This window comes from Astatotilapia calliptera, chromosome 20, assembly GCF_964374335.1.
Source record: "Astatotilapia calliptera chromosome 20, fAstCal68.1, whole genome shotgun sequence".
Lineage (NCBI taxonomy): Eukaryota > Metazoa > Chordata > Actinopteri > Cichliformes > Cichlidae > Astatotilapia > Astatotilapia calliptera.
In genome coordinates, this window is record NC_137441.1 from 12057327 (window position 1) to 12080339 (window position 23013).

General features: G+C 38.8%; 1 long non-coding RNA gene across 1 annotated transcript in view; it reads left to right on the forward strand.

Annotated features, from left to right (window-relative positions):
* Nucleotides 1–8635, forward strand: part of LOC145423189 (uncharacterized) — a 32254-nt gene extending 23619 nt beyond the window's left edge. The window contains exon 4 of the long non-coding RNA XR_013904305.1: nt 7802–8635. This is a non-coding gene — a long non-coding RNA (uncharacterized LOC145423189). The remainder of the gene's footprint in view (nt 1–7801) is intronic.
* Nucleotides 8636–23013: the final 14378 nt, after the last annotated feature.

A 23013-nucleotide genomic window follows, 5' to 3' on the forward strand; every position in this document is an offset into this window, starting at 1 on the left:
TTTATGATGAATTCATAAAATCACGACAATGATAGCACACTGAGTGCTTTATGGAAACTCATTATAGAGTATCTATCTCTGTCTCTCGCGCTCTTCTACACAGACACATACACACTTTCTGTCTCTCAGCTGCACACAAAAACAACAGAAGCAGCACATTGATGTGAAAAGTTTGGCTGTTTGGCTCTCTGTGGAGTGTTCTGATAATGCTATCAACGCTTGGCTGGCTGATACACTTGGTGAGGCTGCAGTCGTTTTTCTCTGAACTCCTTTTTCAGATCACTCAAAGTGTCTCTTTGCCACATTAAACCGAATGTTGTTGGTTAAAGGAGAAAATGGCCTGTAATGATACAGACTTTAAAAAAGATATTCAAGATATATTTCACATAGACCGAGAAATGACCACCTTTTTAAGAAACTTTACTTGTGCTGCAGTAACGAACAGTCTGCTGAGTACTATCGCATTTTTGCCATGATGTGCTTCAAGCCCATTTCCACAATATTCTTGCTATGCGATTGTTTAGAATTTCCGCTCTTTGTAAGAATTCCATTTTTAAAAGAATGCGTTTACAGAACACATCGTGCTGAGTATTTCTCAAAACAACATTCTTCTAAAAGGAAATTGGAAAATCTACAACACCTAATTCACACGAAAACATCCAACACATCACCTCCTGACTTGCTTTTTCAGCCGTCCACTCAGGACTCAGCAATACCAGGCTTCATCCCGCAGCATAATGTTTTCTCTCACTGCTTACATCATCATCTCAAACCTTAAGTGACCTGAGCACCCACACCCTGATTCTCCACAGTCACCACAACCCTTCAAGGTTTGTCTGTACCAACCATATTACCATGCTCTCTGGTTTGATGAGAAAACTCATATAACCTGAAGGCTGAGTTTCCATTACCGACCTACCCGTAACTCAAAACTGCACGCTTTGCCGAGGCACTTCTGAGCAGCACTCTCACTTTTGTGGGTTTAAATCGGAGCAGAGGCAGATAAGACCCCATAGCTCCAGGTGAGCTCACCAGCAGCAAGATGTACATCATCAGAGGGTGGCAATACTTCAGTTAAAAATAGCTTTGCAGAAGTGTAATGCAACAACATGTGATGCACTTCAGATGCAGCCCCAGATTGGGATGTGAACTTTTTCTGAAATACTGACATCCAGGTTTCATCATTTATCATGAATTTCAGATGTTTTCTTACAGTAAGATCATAACTATTTTAGAAATAATCTTGTTTAGTTAATATTCTCTGTTGGTATTTTTTTCTAGTGCAGGGAGCACAGCAGAGCATGGAGTGCATGATGAAAATGGAGAACTGAAGCGCTTTGCTTAACACACATGTTCCACATAGATCAAAAGGTTAGACTGATCAACCGCAGCTCAACTTTGCCATTTAGGCACAGCCAGAAGATTTTATCATTCCTAACTTGCAACAATACAAGGAAAAAACGCCCAGGACTGGAAACTGCTTAGGATGCATTTGAAGTGGAGGCTGATGGTTCATGTACTACATATCTTTTTAAAGTTGATCTGACTGATCACCTTTCTGTCATAATTGGAGTTGTGCCCTTTAATGATGATAATCACACCACCTATAGAGCATGAGGGGGTTGGAAATGATTTGATGAATATAAAAATATGCATAAATGTAATACAATAACGAATCCACAACACAGCTCTAATTTGCCAGATAGCTGCATCATTTTTGGTGACGTCTGTTAAGAATTTTGAAGCCAAAAATCACCTTTTTTCTGCAGTTTTCTCCCTGGTGGTTTGTGTTTCTGGAAATCTTTGATTTCTAGTTACTCAGAAATGTCACCTTCTCTCTGTCTTCTTTGAAGCCTTGTTGATTTTTGTTCCTGGTTGCCAATTATATGTTAGCTAAAATGTGATGCTACTACACACGGGAGTAGTGAATGTTTTTCACCCTTTTTTCACCATTGTGATGCTCCAGTTATCCCCAAGTTCAATATTTTCATAGCAAAAGGATTCTGTATGTATAGATTTTTAAAATGATTATGAACTAACGTCTCCTCCAGTTAATTTGTTCCACAGCTGGAGTAAGGTCCTAAGGTCCTTTGGGCTTAGTGCAGCAGGATGTTATTTGATTTGAGGGGGTACACAAGGAGTCAGGTTTAGATGTTTCTTGAGATATAGATTTTTAACATGTTTTTATTTATTTATTTTTTGTGAGTACAATGGAAAGTCTGGACAACATGTTTGAATTCTGTCCCAGGGTAGAGAGAATGCCAGTGTGATGATGAAACATGCTATCCTTGGCAGCACTGATGATGATACATGTATACTGGTGGAGGGTCCAAGAGGGGGTTAAAAGGCCTTACTGAGTGATACTGTCAGGAGAACAGTGGGTCACAGTTGTCACCTACAGCATCTCAAAACTTTGCAAGTGTCCTGCAGCGTCACAAACTATTTTAATTCCTACTAGAGAAATGCTGTAGTGCAGGATCAAACATTTGTGAAATCACAACAGGGAAAGTGAAAAGGAGAAAATTACTTTGAACTTGAAAGACTGACACGTATAATTGGCAGCATTAGAAAGAATGAATGAAACTATAATGTTTCCGTGGTTTATGGTACTGACTAAGATAAGCCAGGATCAGTCTAGAGAGTATTTAAGGACAGGTTAAAGGAAAAAATGTTTTTGCACCACCATCTTACACCACAACAGCTTCAGCGCAACTTGTACAAGTTTGTGGACTGTACTGGAGGAAATGTATTTTTCTACTATAACTATAGTCACTAATTTGGTGTTTTGATGATTACAGTGGTCTAAAATAAACTTTACTTTAGTTTGTCTTTTACTACACACTGTCATGAGCTCCTGACAGAAGCAAGGACCTCCCATAGAGATCATGAATCATAGACATTTGTTGTGCAAAGGTTGTTTTGGTGACATTTCATCAGTGACATTTTAGGAGGAGATTATTTTCCCCTTCAAATGTTTTAAATGTGTAAAAAATGAGCAAATATATTTTCTAACAAATACAAATACACTTTAAACTACAAATATTGGAATTATTTTGCAATCCATTGATCAGGCCAGCAGCTATTGTGGCTAATAGTGGCTATATTAAAACTTGATAAAAAACCCCTAGCCCAGGTTTATGTCACATGAACAGCAAAGAGATATTGATAAATTATGCAGCTTAGGCCTTTTGCAAAATGATTTGTAGTAATTAAGTTACTTTCAGACTCAGTGCAGGACTCAGTGGAAGTTGAAATGTTTTCTGTAAATGTTTCCCTCTTTCTTTAAAAGAAAAAAAGCTGCAGTTCATTTAGAAATTTCCAAGTAAGGTGACACTCAGGTTATAATACTCTCTCATTTGCACTCTACATAATGGCTTATATATAGACTCACTGTGCACACAGGCATAAAATGATGTGCACAGACACACAACTATACACACATGCACACAAATCCAGTCAGAGAGAGACAAAGCCCATAAATAGTAGCACTTGCATGAAAGAGATAGCAGGAGAAAGTATTTCCGAAGGTGGTTGCTTGGTTTATTTGTGGGGGTGTGATGGGATGGCAGGAGCCATATCTGAATAAACTAGACTTAAGTAAACAACTCGAGGATAGCAGTCAGTGTGGAAGCCAGTACGTAATTAAGTGGGATTAGAGACGTTTAAATAAAGTCAGCGAATAATTTGTAATCCTTGTCTGCCACAAATCATTTACATTCAAAGCAAAAACACAGCTTGCATTAGATGTCAATCACACAGAGACAAGCTGATTTACATACATTTAAAAAGCAATGCACACCACGGTCCCTCATATTTCTACATTTCTTATGCATTCAGAAGGAATTGCACAATTGTATATGTGTACAGAAAAGAAGTGACACGGTCTGGCATGGATCTCAGTAAATGAATAAGCATATACTGCAGCCCTGCTACAACTGGATGAAATGGAGCAAGAAGAGTGAAAAGAGGGCAATTTTCTGCCTGTGGTGTGTGGAACAGAAAGTTCTGCTGTGGTTCCAGTTTTGTCATTTTCCAGTGGCACCGAAGCTAAGAGCAAAGTGTCGAATGGAAATGACACCGGTGCTGCACACACTGGGGAATACATCTGGCCTGTAATAGAGAAAGATTGAGCAGATGCGAAGGATGGGGGATTGGAAATGAATGGCTTGTGAGCAGATACATTTCCCTGACCAGTCTTCATCATCAGTCCTTATTCACTATTTTATCCGTTTTCTTTTTTTTTCTTCTTTCCAACAGTCTGCCTGTCTCTGGTTCCCTCACTAGTTTACTGGCATTCATATACATTTTATTGCTTGTCCGAGTCCAAGACAAATGAAGGCCCATCGACTAATCTGTTAGAAGTTATGCAAAACATAAAGCAGACAAAAATATCCCACATCGAGGGGCATCTGTGTTAAAAGTCTAAGACTCCATCTAAGCTTCACAGCATGTGTTTGAACTCTCATCTAAATTTGAGAGTTAACTCTTTTGCGTTTTCTGCTTGCTTTTGCAATCTGCAAGGTTTAGAGTTCCACAACTCATTCATTCCTCAATCTGTCACACAGTCAACCCCGTGAGCCTCAGGCTATTTTTTTTTCCACTTGAAAAATTCCCAAATTTAAAAGCTCCTTAAGTCTAAGGCCAAAACAACACTTTGCTCTAAATAACACCTGCAAGTCTTTGAGTGTACTTCCAGTCAGTGAGGTTTTAAAAACTTAAACACAAATTAATAATGCCTGATCAAAACTGCAAATTAGCCAACAGTGATAACAGTGATAAATAATAATTTTAATGATCCTGTTTACTATTCCTCATGTGTGCCGAATTTGAAACAACAGAAATTAAGCACATCAAATGGTGCCTTTATGAAAGTGCTACCACAGGCAACAAACAAACAATTAAACAAACAGATTCAGGTTGTATTTTATATATGGGCATGTAGACCAGTGTGTATATATATATATATATATATATATATATATATATATATATATATATATATATACACACACACACCCAGCACACCCCTGCGGTCGGTTTATCCTTCAAGCTCGGGTCCTCTACCAGAGGCCTGGGAGCTTGAGGGTCCTGCGCAGTATCTTAGCTGTTCCCAGGACTGCGCTCTTCTGGACAGAGATCTCCGATGTTGTTCCCGGGATCTGCTGGAGCCACTCGCCTAGCTTGGGAGTCACCGCACCTAGTGCTCCGATTACCACGGGGACCACCGTTACCTTCACCCTCCACATCCTCTCGAGCTCTTCTCTGAGCCCTTGGTATTTCTCCAGCTTCTCGTGTTCCTTCTTCCTGATATTGCTGTCATTCGGAACCGCTACATCGATCACTACGGCCGTCTTCTTCTGTTTGTCTACCACCACTATCTCCGGTTGGTTAGCCACCACCATTTTGTCCGTCTGTATCTGGAAGTCCCACAGGATCTTAGCTCGGTCATTCTCCACCACCCTTGGGGGCATCTCCCATTTTGACCTCGGGACTTCCAGGTTATACTCGGCACAGATGTTCCTGTACACTATGCCGGCCACTTGGTTATGGCGTTCCATGTATGCCTTGCCTGCTAGCATCTTGCACCCTGCTGTTATGTGCTGGATTGTCTCTGGGGCATCTTTACACAGCCTGCACCTGGGGTCTTGCCTGGTGTGATAGACCCCAGCCTCTATGGATCTTGTGCTCAGAGCTTGTTCTTGTGCTGCCATGATTAGTGCCTCTGTGCTGTCTTTCAGTCCAGCTTTGTCCAGCCACTGGTAGGATTTCTGGATATCAGCCACCTTCTCTATCTGCCGGTGGTACATACCGTGCAGGTGCCTGTCCTTCCATGATGGTTCCTCGTCTCCCTCCTCTTTCTTGGGTTTCTGCTGCCTGAGGTATTCACTGAGCACATCTTCCCAATGTATTCTTGGATGTTTGTTGTCTCATCCTGGACTGTGGTGCTGACACTCACCAGTCCCCGGCCCCCTTCCTTCCGCTTAGCGTACAGCCTCAGGGTGCTGGACTTGGGGTGAAACCCTCTATGCATGGTAAGGAGCTTTCTTGTCTTGATGTCAGTGGCTTCTATCTCCTCCTTTGGCCAACTTATTATACCAGCTGGGTACCTGTTCACGGGCAGGGCGTACGTTTTGATAGCCCGGATCTTGTTCTTACCGTTCAGCTGACTCAGGACTTGCCTGACCCTCTGCAGGTACTTGGTGGTTGCAGCTTTTCTAGCGGCCTCTTCATGGTTCCCATTTCCCTGCGGAATCCCCAGGTACTTGTAACTGTCCTCTATGTCTGCAATGTTGCCTTCTGGTAGCTCGATCCCCTCAGTTCTGACTACCCACTGACATCCCGATGTCATTGCTGTATATCCTGGTGTGTGGATCAGTGAATCGATGTCTCGTTCACTCTTGGCATACAGCTTGATATCATCCATGTACAGGAGGTGGCTGACAACTGCTCCGTTCCGTAGTCGGTATCCGTAGCCAGTCTTGTTAATGATCTCACTGAGGGGGTTCAGGCCTATGCAGAACAGCAGTGGGGACAGAGCATCTCCTTGGTAGATCCCGCACTTGATGGTGACTATATATATATATATATATATATATATATATATATATATATATATATATATATATATATATATATATATATATATATATATATATATATATATATAGGGCATGTCTATGCAACAAAGGGCATTAAAAACTTGGCTTATTGAATAAACTAAGACTCCAGCTTCAGTGAAGTAATGAAAAATTGACAAATGAAACGAATAAAAGTGCAATATTTTCATCACATAGTTTTTTCATAGTCTAAGATATGTCTGATGCTCTTTTAATTGTATCCCCTCATGAAGCCTCTTCTTCTGCAGTGGTTTAATAACAGCGACTGAAACATGAGAGCCATGAGCTGTTTATCAAATATTATATTCAGAGCAACAGTGCTGACTGCAAACCCATATTAATTCAAAATTTAGTTTGCAGATTTTCTGAAAATTGTGTTTCCCATAATGAAATACACTCTAGCTGTCTGTTTGTAATATTGCTCTGCATTTAAATGAGATGTTGTTGGCTTGTGATGCAAGACAACGCTCAGAAGAATCTAACCACAAACACCAGTGTTATATAATTTTACCTAACAATGTAATCTAATAGTATGTATCGTTCCATTGTCAAAGTCTACCCTAATCTGGATGGCTAATGTGATATAGTTTTCTGAAAGACATCAAAAATTGTCTAATTTATTAAAACTATGAAACAGCAATGTTGGCTAGATACAAACTCTTCATGATAAATTTCTGTCAGGATTAAACGAAAAAATAAAATTGAAAGAAGAGTGATAGAGCTTCTTTTATTGGGTAAACATTTAAACAGTGTGAGCCTAACTCACTCCATTACAGCAATATACACACTCAACAGCCACTTCATTAGGTAGGGGGTTGGACACCCTTTTGCCTTCAAAACACTGTATTTCTTTGTGGCATAAACTCATCATCATGCTGGAAAAATTCCTCAGAGATTTTAGTTCATATTGACATGATAGAAACACAGTTACTGCAGATTTATCAGATCTTATCTCCTGTTCCACCACATGCCATAGGTGCTCTATTAGACTGAGACCTGGTGACTGTGGAGGCCATTTGAGTATGTGCTGCATGTCGGAGCACAAATCAAGATTTATTAGAGAAGGCAATGTTTTTCTAGTATTCATATTGTCAAATTTCTGTGTAAATGTGTGTACAAACGTACCATAAACGTTCATTCCTATCGCTTTTCTCCTCCATCTTGAACTTTTGTCTTATCCACAGGTCCTGTGGTATATCTGGTGGTAAGGAACGTAGACCCAGTCTTCCTGCCATGCTGATCTACAGCACTGACCTTCACACTGAGAGAAAGAATGGAAGCAAGGAGCTGACCCATAACCACCACTCAGCTCAGTCCAATTTTGGTCAACCTGTGGGAACTGTAACATCAGTTTCCTGTTCTTAGCTGACAGGAGTGACATGTGGTCTTCTGCTACTGTTGCCCACTTGCTTCAATGTTCGATAACTTGTGCCTTCAGAGATTCTCTTCTGCAAATGCCAGTCGCAATAAACGGTTATTTGAGTTACAGTTGCCTTCCTTTCAGCTCAAAGCAGTCTGGTTATTCTTTTCTGACAAACCTTTTTTAGCCAGAGAACTTCTGCTCATCAGATATTTTCTCTTTGGACCATTATCTGTAAACCTGAGAGGTGGTCATGTAGAAGTTTCTGAAATACTCAAACCAGCCTGTCTGGCACCAACAACCATGTCACATTCAAAGGCACTCAAATCATCTTTCTTCCCCAGTGTGATGCTTGGTTGGTTATCTTCAGCAGATTTCCATGACCATGCCTACACTAATTGCACTAATTTGGTGCCACGTGATTGACTCATGAAGTATTTGTATGTAAAATATTACTACTGTATTGTGTTATTTCACTAATGATTAAGATTTCTAGTGATGGAATAAACTTTTTCTTTGGAATCGCAATAACATCATATATTTAACATGTTATTCTTAGCAAGTGTACTGTTTATGCTTAATGTGCCCAAGTGAGGTGGCATATCAAAACTTTCAAAACATAAAGTACAGGTGAGGCTAATGAGAATGCAATTAGTTCTGCAGATATGTAGTCATAAACCAAAGCACTGAACAGCTGCTGGAGGAGAAAATAAGAGCTCATCATCCTGAGGGAAATGGGAACGTGCGCATCAAATTTCAAAGCAATCCAATTAATAGTCAAGTCTTTTTTACTGAAAAACAAAAGACAACCTCATCACACTGCTTGAAGAAAAGTCATTATATCACCAAATACACAAAGGCTTCATCTGTAAATCCCAATGAGACCACAAATATCTATGCAAACATTCAAGGAAATCAGTAGTGTTACTACTGCCATTTAGGTCTGAAGAAAATAAAATCGAGCATGACTTTAGTGCAGGCAGGGAAGTCAAGCTGAGCTGCAATCTGGTAATTTAGAGGCTTTCAAAGCCAGCCAACATCAGGTGATAATTCTGCTGTTCCACCTGGCAATACTCTACTTTTACCTGCCACTCATCATCACGAATTTCAACTCATCTGCAAGCCATTTTGCAACCCGCCTCAACCTGCAGTCTTCCTCATTTGTGTAAGTGTCCTGTCTGTTTTGTTCCCTACATGGATCTTGCATGTAGGGAACTGCATTTCGTTGCGTTGTACTTGTGACATGTGCAATGACAATGAAGTTGAATTCTATTCTATCTTACTACTGTTCTCTGTAGCCTTCTAACATTCGCCTATGGAAGAGAGGGGAGGTCCCAGAAAAGAGCTCCATACTTACCAGTTATAAATTATAAGCTGATGAATGGATGGAAATAACAACACTGTCTTCTTACTATTAAAAAACAAACAAAAACATTACCAGTAAAACAGGCCTTACTATTTAAAAAAAAAATTGCATTCAGGTCACTGTGCTGACAATCTCAATCTGAAATAAATTGTGCACACCTGTCCCACACTGCACTGCGATAATAGAAAAACAAGTGGAGCTGAAATGTCACCTGAGTTTAAGTTATGCAGGCTGCCCATTACCTTATTGCTTAGCTGACCATTCAGTTTAAAGCACTGAATTGTCAGTACAGGTCAGGGTGTACTTGTTGACTCTGTGTGCTGGAGTATAGTGATTGTCTTTGCAAATCATTTGTGAGACAAATTAACTGTTTCTTTTCCTGTAAACACAAAATTTTTGTTTCATTCTTTTCCATCCACAGTCTCACTCGGGATCATTTCATTTAAACATGACAATTTTACCCATTTTCTCTTGACCTTATTGTTTAGTAATTGCTTTCAAGGCAGAAAACAGAGAGGAGTTTCTATGGAGACGATAAATCTGCCATGTAGTGAATAATATGTATTTGCACAGCAATTTTGTGCTTCACTGACCCCTAAAGTCTAAGCCAGCAAATAAATAGATAAATAAAAAACAAAATACTTTACTACCAATTAGACCATGACTGCACCTACAAGTTTTAAAGTGCTATACCGTGTTCATGTCTAAGCAACAATAATGAACCTTGAAATGAAGCTTTTAGCTGCTATCCTACTTCTTGTTATCTTGTTTGTGTGTCCTGACATGAGGGTTTCTCTGGAGCTCTTTCCAGTCACAACCTTTGTAACTGAAACCATAAATTCTCTTTTTCTATCTTCAGGGTTTTATCATTTCCCATTTCAGCTGTTTAGTGGGGGAAGAGCTGCATTGAGAGAATCCTCATTTAAAAAAGAAGCAAAAAGTATCCTTGTACAGCCGGAAAAAGGAGCATCTTCTGAGGGGAAATAACATGGAAATCCTTTTACTGTCAAGTGTTTTAGGTAAATTGTGATTGAAAACTCAAAACAATTAGCACTAACTGTGACACTCAAAAATAGCTGGAAGTGTGAAATTCGTGATGATAACAATCTACTTGTCATCTAAATTCAAGCATCACTAAAATACATTTAATGACACTGTTGAATAGAAATTTCATTTCAATTTCCAATCTTGTGTAATCTTGTGATTTTTTTTTTTTGTTCTATACTAAAATGCATAATCTTATTGTTTTAGTTTAATTTTAAAATCTAAATCCTTCTTTTATTTTCCTGCACAAGAACAAATAAAAAAAATCATCTAACATAAAACTGCTCATGACTGTTAGCTGATGGGCGGCATTCAAAGCAAAGAAGGAAGAACAGCACAAAAACATGACTCCCACAATGATTCTGCAGTAGAAACATGCACAGGTAGAAGGGGAGGCTGGATCCTGACTGCTCATCTGCATGTTACCTGTTATAGTTAAGGGTCTGGCTGCTGGGGTCGGCACTCACTCAGCTTTTGCTCTGTGATCTTGGCTAGCTTAGCGTTAGCATGCTGTCTTGGCAGATGCTTGCAAAGAACCAATGTTGTCTGTTTTCTGTCCTGGATGCAGTTTTCCACTTTACTATTAATCTTGTCTTTTTGTGCAATAAAAATAAATGTCCATGTTTACACTCTAGAAGCTCTATGCTTCCTCCTTTGACACGCAAACTGAAATCAGCTGATTGTAGTTCCAGTGCAACAACTGATAAGCAGGATCGATAGGCAGGCAGACTAACAATTCCAAGGAATTGGACTACTGGCAACCGGTTTTCTGCAAGCACCGATTCTTGATTCTGATCCCTAGTCAGATGGCAAACTGACATTTTCAGTTAAGTTTTAGTTGCACAGGTGAGAGGTGTGTGGCTGGAGGCCTCTTAGCTTGAGCTAATTTGTCTCTCACATTGAGTAGTTTAACACGTCAGCACGAGGTCCCAGTGCAAGATGATCAACATGAACCCTGACTAGAACAATCCATCGTGACGTTCCTCTTCGCAGTCAGTCTTTCTCCACACTTCTTAGAGCCTGTCCTCCTCAAAGAATATGCTGATTACACAGGGTGATTAAAGCATAGAGAAGGCATCGGCCCCTGCCAGCAGCTCGCTCAATTTCACAATTAACAGACATTAATAGACATTAAGACATAAAGCGATTTAATGTCAGTAGGGAATTAAAGACAGCTAAGCATGGAACTTAAAAACAACCTTATACAGGGAAATTCACTGCACAGTAGATGCCTAAACTTGATAGAATTAGGTGTTTGAGCACCAATACAGCTTAAAACATAATTGGTGATGAAACACCTGTAAATTACCGTCATTATTCAGAAACTCAGGCTGTTAAATACTGTGTTGTCTCATGCTGCGTCAAAGACATACTCACAAGGTGTCCTTTGGCACTGGTGGTCTGATGCCAAGGGATCCTTTTACAAGTGCCCATATGTAATGACTTGGTAGCAAGGCCCCCTCTCACTACCGCCATAAAGTGTCTCATGGTGCCGACATCAAAGGACACCTTGTGTGCATCTGTGAGATTCCAGACTTGTTCAAAACCACATGACTATTAAGGAGAAAATGTTAATTAAAATATGTGGTGAAAGCTAACAATTTTCATGTTTAAAAAGAATAAATGAAACTATGATATGAGCAGTAGCCTCGACCCAGCTGGGATCTAATTCAAAATCCTAAGCTGATGACCTCAGTAATAATAGGAAAGCTGAGGCATGTGCTATGAAGAAAATTCAACATAACTAGGCTTTCTTTGCTAAGCTAAGCTAACTAAGTTCAGCTAACTTAACAAAACTTAAAACCCCAGGCAGAGATGGTGGTTGTTCACTGTCTTTCTGCTTAAGGAGCATTTTTTTGTGGGCATGCTCACATAGAAGGGGGCGTTTAATGGACCATTTGACTCTTTTCCTTCCAAATAGAACGAGTAATGCTGCAGAAATTTGTTAATCTTGCAAACTCGTGATCATCTCAAGCATAATGAGCGGGAGAAAAGAATATTATCTCAAGTTATATTTATTTAAGTGCCTGGCGCTGCTGTTTTGAACTCTGAAACTTTTGATACATTGAATGTTACTCACCCCCCCTGTGACCCTGAATCAAATAAGCGGAAGAAAATGGATGGCTCGCTGGCTGAATGGATCCAACCAACCAGCCCTGATGGATGTTACTCCGAGTGTTCAGGTCTGAAACTCTCTCACAGCCTAATAAAGGAAACATGGAAATCCCTGCTTACTAGTCAAAGTGAAATTAATTTTATTGATTGTATGGCCCTCTTAGTGAGAAACATTCTAGTGTCAGATCAGGACCATACATAAAAACATTCACACATTTTCTGCATCACCAGCTGAATGTATGCAAATTCTAGTCACAATGTGACGTTTCATTTTCACATGTCAGTAAGATAAAGTTCAACAGGTTGCACATATAAAATATACTCTTTAAGCAGAGCATTTTTATATTCAAGCATATTTTAAATAAAAGGATTGTTGAACAGGTGGTGCTTCCAGCCAATATTAAACCAAAACTCTGAACATAAACTCCTCTGGACAAGATTATGTGCTCAGCATACGTTACTATGGTGATTTAGCCAGGTTAAAGAGCCACCTTTGTGATACAGTAATCTCTGACTCTAAGCTCAACATGGCTCACTAACTCATTAATCTCTCTTCATAGTACTGACCTCAGTCAAATTGAAAGTAAGAGTTTAAAGACCTTAAAAGTAAAAAATGTGTTAAAGGTAAAATTTTGACTAATTTGCTTTCTACAAGCTGTAGACGTTTATGTTCTGAAGTTACAGATGAAGTAAGAATAGCACTGATTTGTTTCTAGATTTGAATGATTTACTCTTTGCTATTGTAGTTTCAATTTGCTAAGTATTATTTATTAAACTACTGAATAGACTGATAACTTGAGTGGAGTAACCTCCACATGGTTGACCCCATGTAGGAGGATGTTTTTTATGTGTGGGCTGTTTGACTAATCAGGAGAAAGTTTGAAAAAGCAATTATTTGACTGTCATTATAGTGTTAGTAAAATAAATAAATAAAGGGTCTCCCTATTGTATTTATGCCCGTGTGTGTATGTGTGTGTGTGTGTGTTAACCAAAAAAATAGCAACAAAAGTTACACAGTTTAGTCAGGGACACTTAGTGAAAGATTTATGATTACTGAGGGCGAACAAAGTACACAGAACAAAGCCCCTTCAACACAACATTGTTTAAATTTGATACAAAAAGTCAGCAGATGCCATTTAAAGTACAGAAAATAGAAACGACAGGAAGAGACTAAATTGAAAACAGCACAAAGCATTTCCCGACTCACAGACATTTAAACTGTAAAAGATGTTGTGTCACTGCAGGCATTTGGTGTATTTACAAGCGAATCTACACAATTTTTCAAGAAAACATTTTAGATCATATCAAATAATTATCCCCACGAGGACACAGTTCCAGTTTCATGTGTAAATCTGCTGGTTGGTCAGTTCAAACCACTTTAGTGTCTTGGGATGATAGGAACAGCACTGCCGGTAGTAGCCATTAGTACTGTTGGGATTTCCAGGGTGCCTCAAACCAGTCTCTACATCAGTGGATAGTGAGTCATTCCCCAGTGAATCAAACACATTTTAGTGCGTTAAGATGCAAACCTGTGTTGTAAAAGTCTTGAGCATCTTTGCTCATTATCCTCACTGACTGGTCGTGTTATTTCATCTTAAGTCATGTCTGAAAATGACAGTAAGTCAACAGTCAACATTTTAATTAACTACAACACAACAATAACACAATAATAACACGACTATAAGTTGTCTTAATATTATTTTGCAAAACACCTGATATTTTAAGAATGCATTAATATCATGTAACTTCACATTAGAGTAATACTATTTTAATATTTTAAGACATGAATCATTCATTAGCTGATAACTGGAAAAAATAAAGGTGTATTGGTGCTTAATAACTCATAAAGATGTTTTTTTGAATTTATATTGTACAACTCATCTTGCACCAACGCTAAAACTGTGAGTACTACATATTTGGGAAGCTGAAATTCTATGTGACCCTTTTACAAATCAAAAACCTTTGTTAAGTAGGAAGTGCATTTGTTCTCTGCCTTAAAGAAACAAGCTGAAATGTTTGAAAATCTCCAAAGTGGATCATTATAAAAGAAAAAGTTCTAGTTGTTCTGACACTGAGTAGCAGTGCAACCTATGCATGTAAATACACTTCGTTTTTCGTGCTGTAACCATCACTTAAGAAAAGAGGCTGTTAATTGCTGTACTTGTGCACTATAATGGATTCACTAAGTGCGAAGAGAAAGCAACTCAAGAATAGGGAACTGTGTAGGTTAATAAGTGTCAAACTACTAGTGAATTAGTTATGAGTAATTCCTCAATTTAGACTTGAAGAATTAGAGATACGTTTTAGAGTTGTATATACAACTTTCAGGCTTGTGTTTTGCTACATAAAAATATAATTATACCTTAATTTTCTTAAATTGCATATTATTTAAAAAAAAAAAGCATTCATATTTCAAATTAAAAGTCTACACGCGCTTCTTGTGAAACTCTCCCAGTATGAGTGGGACGCAAGGTCACGGACACACAGCTGGTGTATTTTTGGGGTTATGGTACTCCTACTTTACTTATAGGGTCCATTCTACAAAGCAAACTTTGAGGGTTCGTGTACTGCACAACAACTTCCTTACTCCTAAGGGTTTGGAGAAAACCCTTGCTTAATATCTAAATGGTTATTGAATATACTTTAGTATAAAAGTAATGCACAGTATTTATAATGACTAATACATATGAACACCAAAAAGCAGCTAATTACTGGAGAATGCATATCTTTATTTAAAATGAAGAAGATGCATTAGCTGTCTCACTGTCCTTTCCCCCCTTCCCCTCCCTCCTTCCTGTCTTGCGTTTATTTATATAACCACACAGCAAATATTAGTTTGCATTCTGCAGACATATGAACATTTAAATAAACTTCAGCATATGCGCTGAATGATGACATCCTGTGCTGTTTCTGTTCAGAAATATCTGAACCTTATTGTTGTAGTCTTTTTAAGTGACTTTCAGAGTAAACACCTATTTGGTTTGTACTGCAAGCTTTGGATGTTTTCAATATGCAGCCTTGACATTAATTTAAGATTCAAAGCTCTGGTGTTGTTTTTCAGTGTAACGGCTGCACTTAAACGTACTAGGATTCCTCAGAGGGAGGCAGCATGCTGTCTTAAATGTTATCCATTAACCTTAACAGTTTTGGATAATTTCTTTCCTTTTTCTTTTCTTTTTTCTTTTTTTAATTTTCAGGAAGAAGAGTGCCTCACAATGACGATTGGCTTCACAATAGCCTTTGTATCAGTAGATGGTCACTGGGGCCCTTGATGTTGTTCTGGCACACTCACTGTGCAATGAGAAATCTAACCATAATGGGAACCCATTAACCTCATCTTAAATTGGCCAATCTAAGCTTCGTCAAGCCTGAAATTGTCATGATTAAAAGCAAAAACTCAATCATGGTGCTGCATAATTAATTTTCCTTGCATGTTAATTCTATTATGGACAAGACAAGAATGATTTTAATCATTTTCAGAAAATTTGGATTTAAAAAACAGTGACTTTCGACCATCTAGGCAGCAGGCTTTCACGCAGTTCATTTTCATTAAATTATAGCTCATTGTACACAGGCTCTCTGAGCCTAGGTAATATATGTCATCATGGAAACCCGAGCTAAGAGCACTCTGATATTGTGTCCCACAGCACAAGGAGGTCCACTGATACCATTTCTAGGTATTTAGATAAATACCCAACTCGTCCACTTTCCCTTCCCAACCATTTCCATATCTGTGCCATTTCATGGCCCCAGGCTTTTATAATGAAATATTTTATGTGATGCTTTTAACTTCATTGTCGAGCTTTTTGTCTTTGGGCTTTGTTGCAAACACAGACCCAAAAGAACGTTAGTGCTTCAACTATAAACATTTTCATCGCTCCCTTAGATGAGCAGCTTTGAAAACAAAAACAAACTGAGATGTTTTTGCAAGTTCTGGAGTTATAGGCTCCCCCCCCCCTCCTATGTTTTCGAAGCAAATTTATTGGACATCTGCTGAGGAATACCAATATCCTGAGAGACTGGAAGCGCCACTAAATCTTTTTAAGAAACAAAAGCTAGTGGACTGAAATGCAACACTCAGACTCTTAGAATAGAATAAGAGTTTATTGCACACTTAGATATTGAAGCTGGTTGTAAGTTGATGAGGGAATCACCGCTTGAATAGAGGGGACTGAGAAAGCTGATGGCTCTCTCTGGAGATGCAGTCGTTAGAGGGGTTGAGGGGTTTGGAGGGGGAGGGGGGGGGGGGGGGGGTTTGCAAGCGCTGGAGAGGAAGTGGGCAGAGTGGGGATGGTGGAGTCCCAGGAGTGGCGTGCTCTCGAAGCCACTGTGGAGATATTTAAGTTACAGAGAGAAACACTAATTAAGCACAAGAAATCAGGAACCCTAGGAATTTGGCCTGAACAGATCTACCACTGCGAGGAGCTTAAGAGTGGGAAGGTTATAGCCCTTTAGACTTTCTGCTGCTCTGATCCTTCTCACATCATGCAGCATCTTTGTCTAACATCTCTCCCTCCCCAGACAAGCCCAGTCAACTCTCCTGTGCCTCTTTGGGGAGGTCCGAGTCAAAGTTTGAAACATCAACAAGGAAAAATTTCCAACAGTTCAAACAGACTTGAAAAGGATCAAGTTGTCATTTGTTGCATGTTTAAGAAACACATCAAACATCAAGCATACACTGCATTTGCAGCAGAGGTGGGTAAATTGAGTAAATTGTACCATTTGGGTACGCTTTCACTGCAGCATGCATTTATTAGGCCGGTGGTCTACTGATCTAAGTTGGCTGCCCCGGCTTGCTGTAACGGCTGAATCTAGGGTGGGAGATGATACAAAACCATCACTGGCCTAATTTCTTTCCCTTGGAACTGAGGCTGTTTGATGGGAAGTGAAACTTTTTTTTGCTGAAATTATCAAAGTTTACAGCCACTATAAGGGAAAACGAATCAGAGGACTATTAGACTCTAGAGAGAAATTTCTCAACAAATACACTGAAATATAAGAACAAGAACAATAATGACAATGATAATAGTTTTACAGTACTAATGAGGATATGCAGTATTTTGATAATAATTTAAATGGAAGTTGACAGTAATAGCAGTAGATTGTGAAGAATGTTATGCTATAGTTAATTGCTACTTAATTTATCTTGTCGGTAGTGCTCTTGTACTTTTTTTTACCTATCACCATATGTTGACAAATAAAAGATGCTTTCTTTATTGCTTCCTTTCATTCCTTGAATTCTGATGATTTACCAGCTGGCCACTTATTTGTTCGTACTTTGTTCTCGCTGTCATTTGATTTTACTTTTTCTGCAGATTTTCCCTGTACTGATACACAGAGTACGAATACACGTGTCCACCTCTCCTTCTTTGCGGCACATCACGTCAGTGACTCACTGCATTGGAGTCAGAGAAAGATGCTGGCTACGTCTAAAGGACCTGCTTCTGTAAAATGCCTCCTGTAGCGATGAAACCATAAAACAAGCCAACAGTTGTACAGATGGTAATGAAAAGATTGAGAAGGCAACGTGAGGAATATATCATTCACAGTAAAAATTGGCTGTTCTACAGCATGCTGATATTTAGACTATATATATACTATAGACTCTGTTTCAAATTGCTAGATAAGTAGAAGAGACACAGAGAGAGAGAGAGAGAGAACATGCACACATTCACCTTCTGTGGTCTTTCACAGCCTTATAGCTAATAACATGTGTGAGCTGTAGCTATAGCTGTTGTTTTAAAGAGCAGCTTCAGCTCTTTACAGCAGGCCTGATTCTCTATCCACTAGCATTTTTGACTGGATGATTTTCCTCATATGTTTCACTCAAGATAATTTTACACAGTGAAAAGTCTTAAAGAGAACACCTGCCAGGAGCTGCGCCTCATCTAGGTCTCTGGTTGTTTGGATGGCTCGCATCTAGGGAGCAATAATAACCAGAAACTACTTGGATTGTCTCATCTGCACCAGTAAAAATAAAAAATAAATAAAAAATGCTACAATGAACTTAAATGTGAAGTAAATGTGAAGCAGCACTGCAAAAGCTGGTCAAGACGGATGTGGACTGAGAATCCCAGCTGTGAACAAAAGCAGGCAAGCAATGACGCAATCAAGAACAACCAGACAGGCAAACATTTCCAATGTTTGTTCTTTTAATTTCTCTGTATCCAAATATCTCTGAAAACTATGTCAGAAAACTGTATTGAGCAGTTTCTGATGCAACAACTGCAAATTAACAGTGCACTGTTTTGCCCCAAATCTTCGTCCAGAAAATCTCGGTATGGTCATGCATACGTAAGGGTGTGAAATCTATTTGCATCATTACTAACCTACAAAAATTCATTTTAAATTCATAGAAAATCAACAAGGATACATACAACCTGTTTTTTACTAGGGAACCTTAAAAAGAAAACAAAACAGGAAACAATGATCAATTTGGGCATTAGCCTGCTTAGCTAACACATGTCTGTCTAAGTAGCTCAGGCCAGAGGACTCACTTTGAATTCTATGGATACTTAGAGCCTTACAGACTGTGCTGAAAGCTCTAACTGTTTCAGAAAGTTTGAATTTTAGGGATAATACAGCTTTTTTGTGTCAACTCCGAGTTCCATATTCCTACCAGGATTGCACAATGGCAATCAAATGTAGTAGCGCTGCTCTCCATTTCCTCTTTTCATCCTTAAGTAGGGCCATCTCTTGTTTGTCAGTGGGTTTGCCATCCTTGAGCATCGACCCATATTCTTCTACTCATACTTCACTTGACCTTTACCTGATCAGAACTACTTTCACTGGAACTCAGCAGAGTTGTTGCTTTATTCCAGAAAGCCATGCGTCCATGTATCAAATGAATGCTTTATAAAGAGAAGGGTTTGCAACAAAAACTTAAAGAGAGTTTTTTCAGTGAATACACTAATCCGCTTCTTTTAATTAACTTTCCACTTATTAAAGTTGTGGAAAGGTATTAATTGTAAAAACATGTTGTGTCCTCCCCCTTGAAAGCTCGTATATAAAAGACCAATATTTTCACTTGTTTATAAAGAAGCTTAGTGATATCTAGAAAACCTGCTCATCTCAGTGGTAAGTAAAATAGAAGGAAATGTTCGGTACTTTTCATCATACTAAACTTTAATTTGCATCAAATCCAAATTGAAACGTTACTGACCTTAAACAATAGGACTATTTCAGGAGGAAAACTTCAGTGTTTGCTAATGCATATTTCAAAAGTGCATCTGTAACGATAAGTGAACTGTAAAATACCTACAACTATTGTGTTTCATTATATTAATGACTCATAGCATATTGCAGTGCACAATGACAAGAGATAAGGCAGAACAGAATAATGCCATAGACAGTGCATTAGTATCTATATGCTGTACAGTGGTACCTGTTATGACACATAATTATAAATAAATATAAATTTAAAAATGTTATAATGATATCATTTAAAAATGTTAAAAGAGTTTAAAATTTCTTGGACTATAAATTTCCTTGTCAGGCTGTAGAAACCAATGCAAGCATTACACACATATTAAAGGAAAAAACAAACAAGGTCATTTTATTAACCTTTAACCTAAACCTTAAATTAAGATTTGATTGTTGACCAGAGAACAGTTTTCCACTTTGCCCAGTCCATGATTGCTTTCTGGATCATGTGTTTGTTGATGGCTCACACAATGCTTGTAGTCACTGATTTCTGTCCATGCAAAGATTATTTTTCATGATTGATTCATACCTGTTTTTAATTCAGTGCCCTCTGAGGGGCTGGACATCACAGGAATCCAATATTGATTTCCAGCCTTATCCCTTGCACACAGAAATTTCTCAAGATTCCCAATTTTTTTTTAATGATTTTATGCACTGGAGATAACCAGATGAAGATAAAATCTTCACAATTTTATGTGGAGGAAGATTTTTCTGAAATCGCTGCACAATTTATAGATACATTTTTCTGCACATTCGTGAATCTCTGCTTATCTTTATTCCTTTCACATCCAACTGGTTACAAAAGATGCGAATGGTTATCTGTCTCTCTGTGTTGGCCCTGCATCAGATTGTCGACCTGTCCAGTGTGTACCCCTCCTCTCGCCCTGTGGTAGCTGGGGCTCCCTGCGACCCTGATAAGGATAAGCAGAAGAGACTGGATGGATAAAACTGAACTGAACTTCTTAGAAACTCGGCCTCTCTAACATGCTCTTTTTATACACAATCATGTTACTGATTTGTTGCTACTTAACCTGTTAGTGGCAAAATCTTCCTCAGGTTATTTCCTTTTACTATCACTTAATTATCCAGCCTTTAGTCCACCTGTTGGTGGCCTTTATCCTTCAAGTTTGGGTCCTCTACCAGAGTCAGGACTTGCCTAACCCTCTGCAGGTATTTGGTGGTTGCAGCTTCATGGTTCTCATTTACCTGTGGGATTCCAAGGTACTTGCAGCTATCCTCAGTGTCTGCAATGTTGCCTTCTGGTAGTGCCTTAGTTCTGACAACCTTTCCTCTCTTTGCAACCATCCAACTACACTTTTCTTCCAACATGTCATTGCTATATATCCTAGTAGTATTGATCAATGAATCAATGTATGAGACCGCTAATAACCCTCTTAAGACAGAAACGATTTGATTTACAATTTTCCAACCGTCCTTGAATGACCCATTGATTAATGATTTTGCCAGGAAAATAACCAACAACTAAAATATGCCTGTATTCCCAATAGGAAGAACCAGTCCTGACCTACAATTGTAGTTTCTTTGTGTTTAATCTATCTATAAATGTTTTGTTTCATGGTGTGTAATGAGGTCTACAGCCTCAGGGGGCTCTGACTATAGACTTCAATCGTTCTAAAAACATATTTAAAGCATATGAAAGGAAGAGGTGAGAACAAATCCAGACATATTTATATATGATTGCACAACACGAAGAAATCAATCTGCAGATGTGACTGCTGAAAATTACACCAGTTCTAGAGGGGCACTAATCCAAAAGTATAAATAAAATGAGCTTGTGATTTGTGATCTCTCTCCCTCACATGCTCTCTCTCTCTCCCTTTCTCACACATGCACGCACGCTTGCATGCACGCTCGCAGACGTGTAAAACTTTAAAGGCTTTATGTGTTGACACACACCTCCATGTCCATTCCCAGAGGCCTCATTAACAGTGCTGGGCAAAAGAAGGGCTCATAGTAGCCTAAGATACTCAGAGACTGTTCACTGTACAAACAAAAGCTTCAAAGTGAGTGTTACACACACACACACACACACACACACACACACACACACACACACACACACACACACACACACCCACCAAAAATCACAAAATGTAGTGAAAGTACACCCATGTGCATTGTACATGGATGGTGAAAGCTCATTATGGTGGGTATCATGTTGTTTAGTTAAGTTGTTGCGGCATAGCCTGCAGTCTGAGCTAGCATCTGTACATTAGGTTTCCTTTTAATCCCTCCGTGCCTTTGGCATCCATGGCCTACATTAAAGTCTACTGCTTTTGTGTTGCGCTGACCATTTGATACCAATATGTTGTGGAAAATATCACATAATTACAGTTCAAGATATCACGTCTATTATACCGGTATATGTTTGGCTGCACAGCCTAAAGGATTTTAGACCAATTTCCTCTTGTGATTGCTGCACCCACTGCACCAATCATAATACATTAATGTGGAGTAACAGCACACTGAGACAATCTGCAAGATGATTTTCACCACAGCATGAAAACTGTCTAATGAAAAGGCACTAAGATAATTATTTCTTAGCCTTTTAATACACAGTAGAGATTTGGGAGACTAAGAACTGTGATAGAGAAAGAGAGAATTATATTTAGAGGGAAAAAGGCAAAAGAATGAAAAATGTAATGATTGTACCATGAGCATATCCACTGCACATAGTCATTTCCATGGTGAGCATTAGATATGTATCTGAATGCCGTTTGTGCCTCTCTCAAGGCCAGCCAGCTTAAATAATGATGATTCTGCCTGGGGGACTGTTACTAAAGGAATGTATTTTCTAATTAGATAAAGCCACTTTCCCAATTTGCTGGCTGCTTAACCATAAAGCATGGCTGTGAGAGAAGCCTCAAAGACATCTTGAGATGCTGCCAATCCTCATCTCTGCACAGTCTATCAACCAATGCTCAAAATCACATCACCAGGGAGACAAAAGAATTTGCTTATGCATTTCTCCCTGTCTACTGATATGAATTCTGTGTGTGTTTGTGTGTGTGCATGCGTGTGTTCCAGAGACAACTGATGGTAAAACTATTTTTCATCTGTAGCCAAAGAAAAAATCAGATTGGCATTACTTAGCCATTACCTTACATGTAATGTGTTTTAGCTGATTCTGGGTAAACACACAGACTGATGACAACAAATGTTTTTCAGGCTTTGTTCGATATTTTGTTTTATTATTTATAATTTTACTTATTTACAACAATTCAAGTGAATTCAGTTCAATTTTATTCACATAGCACCAGTTCATAACAGCCAGCTAAAACATAATA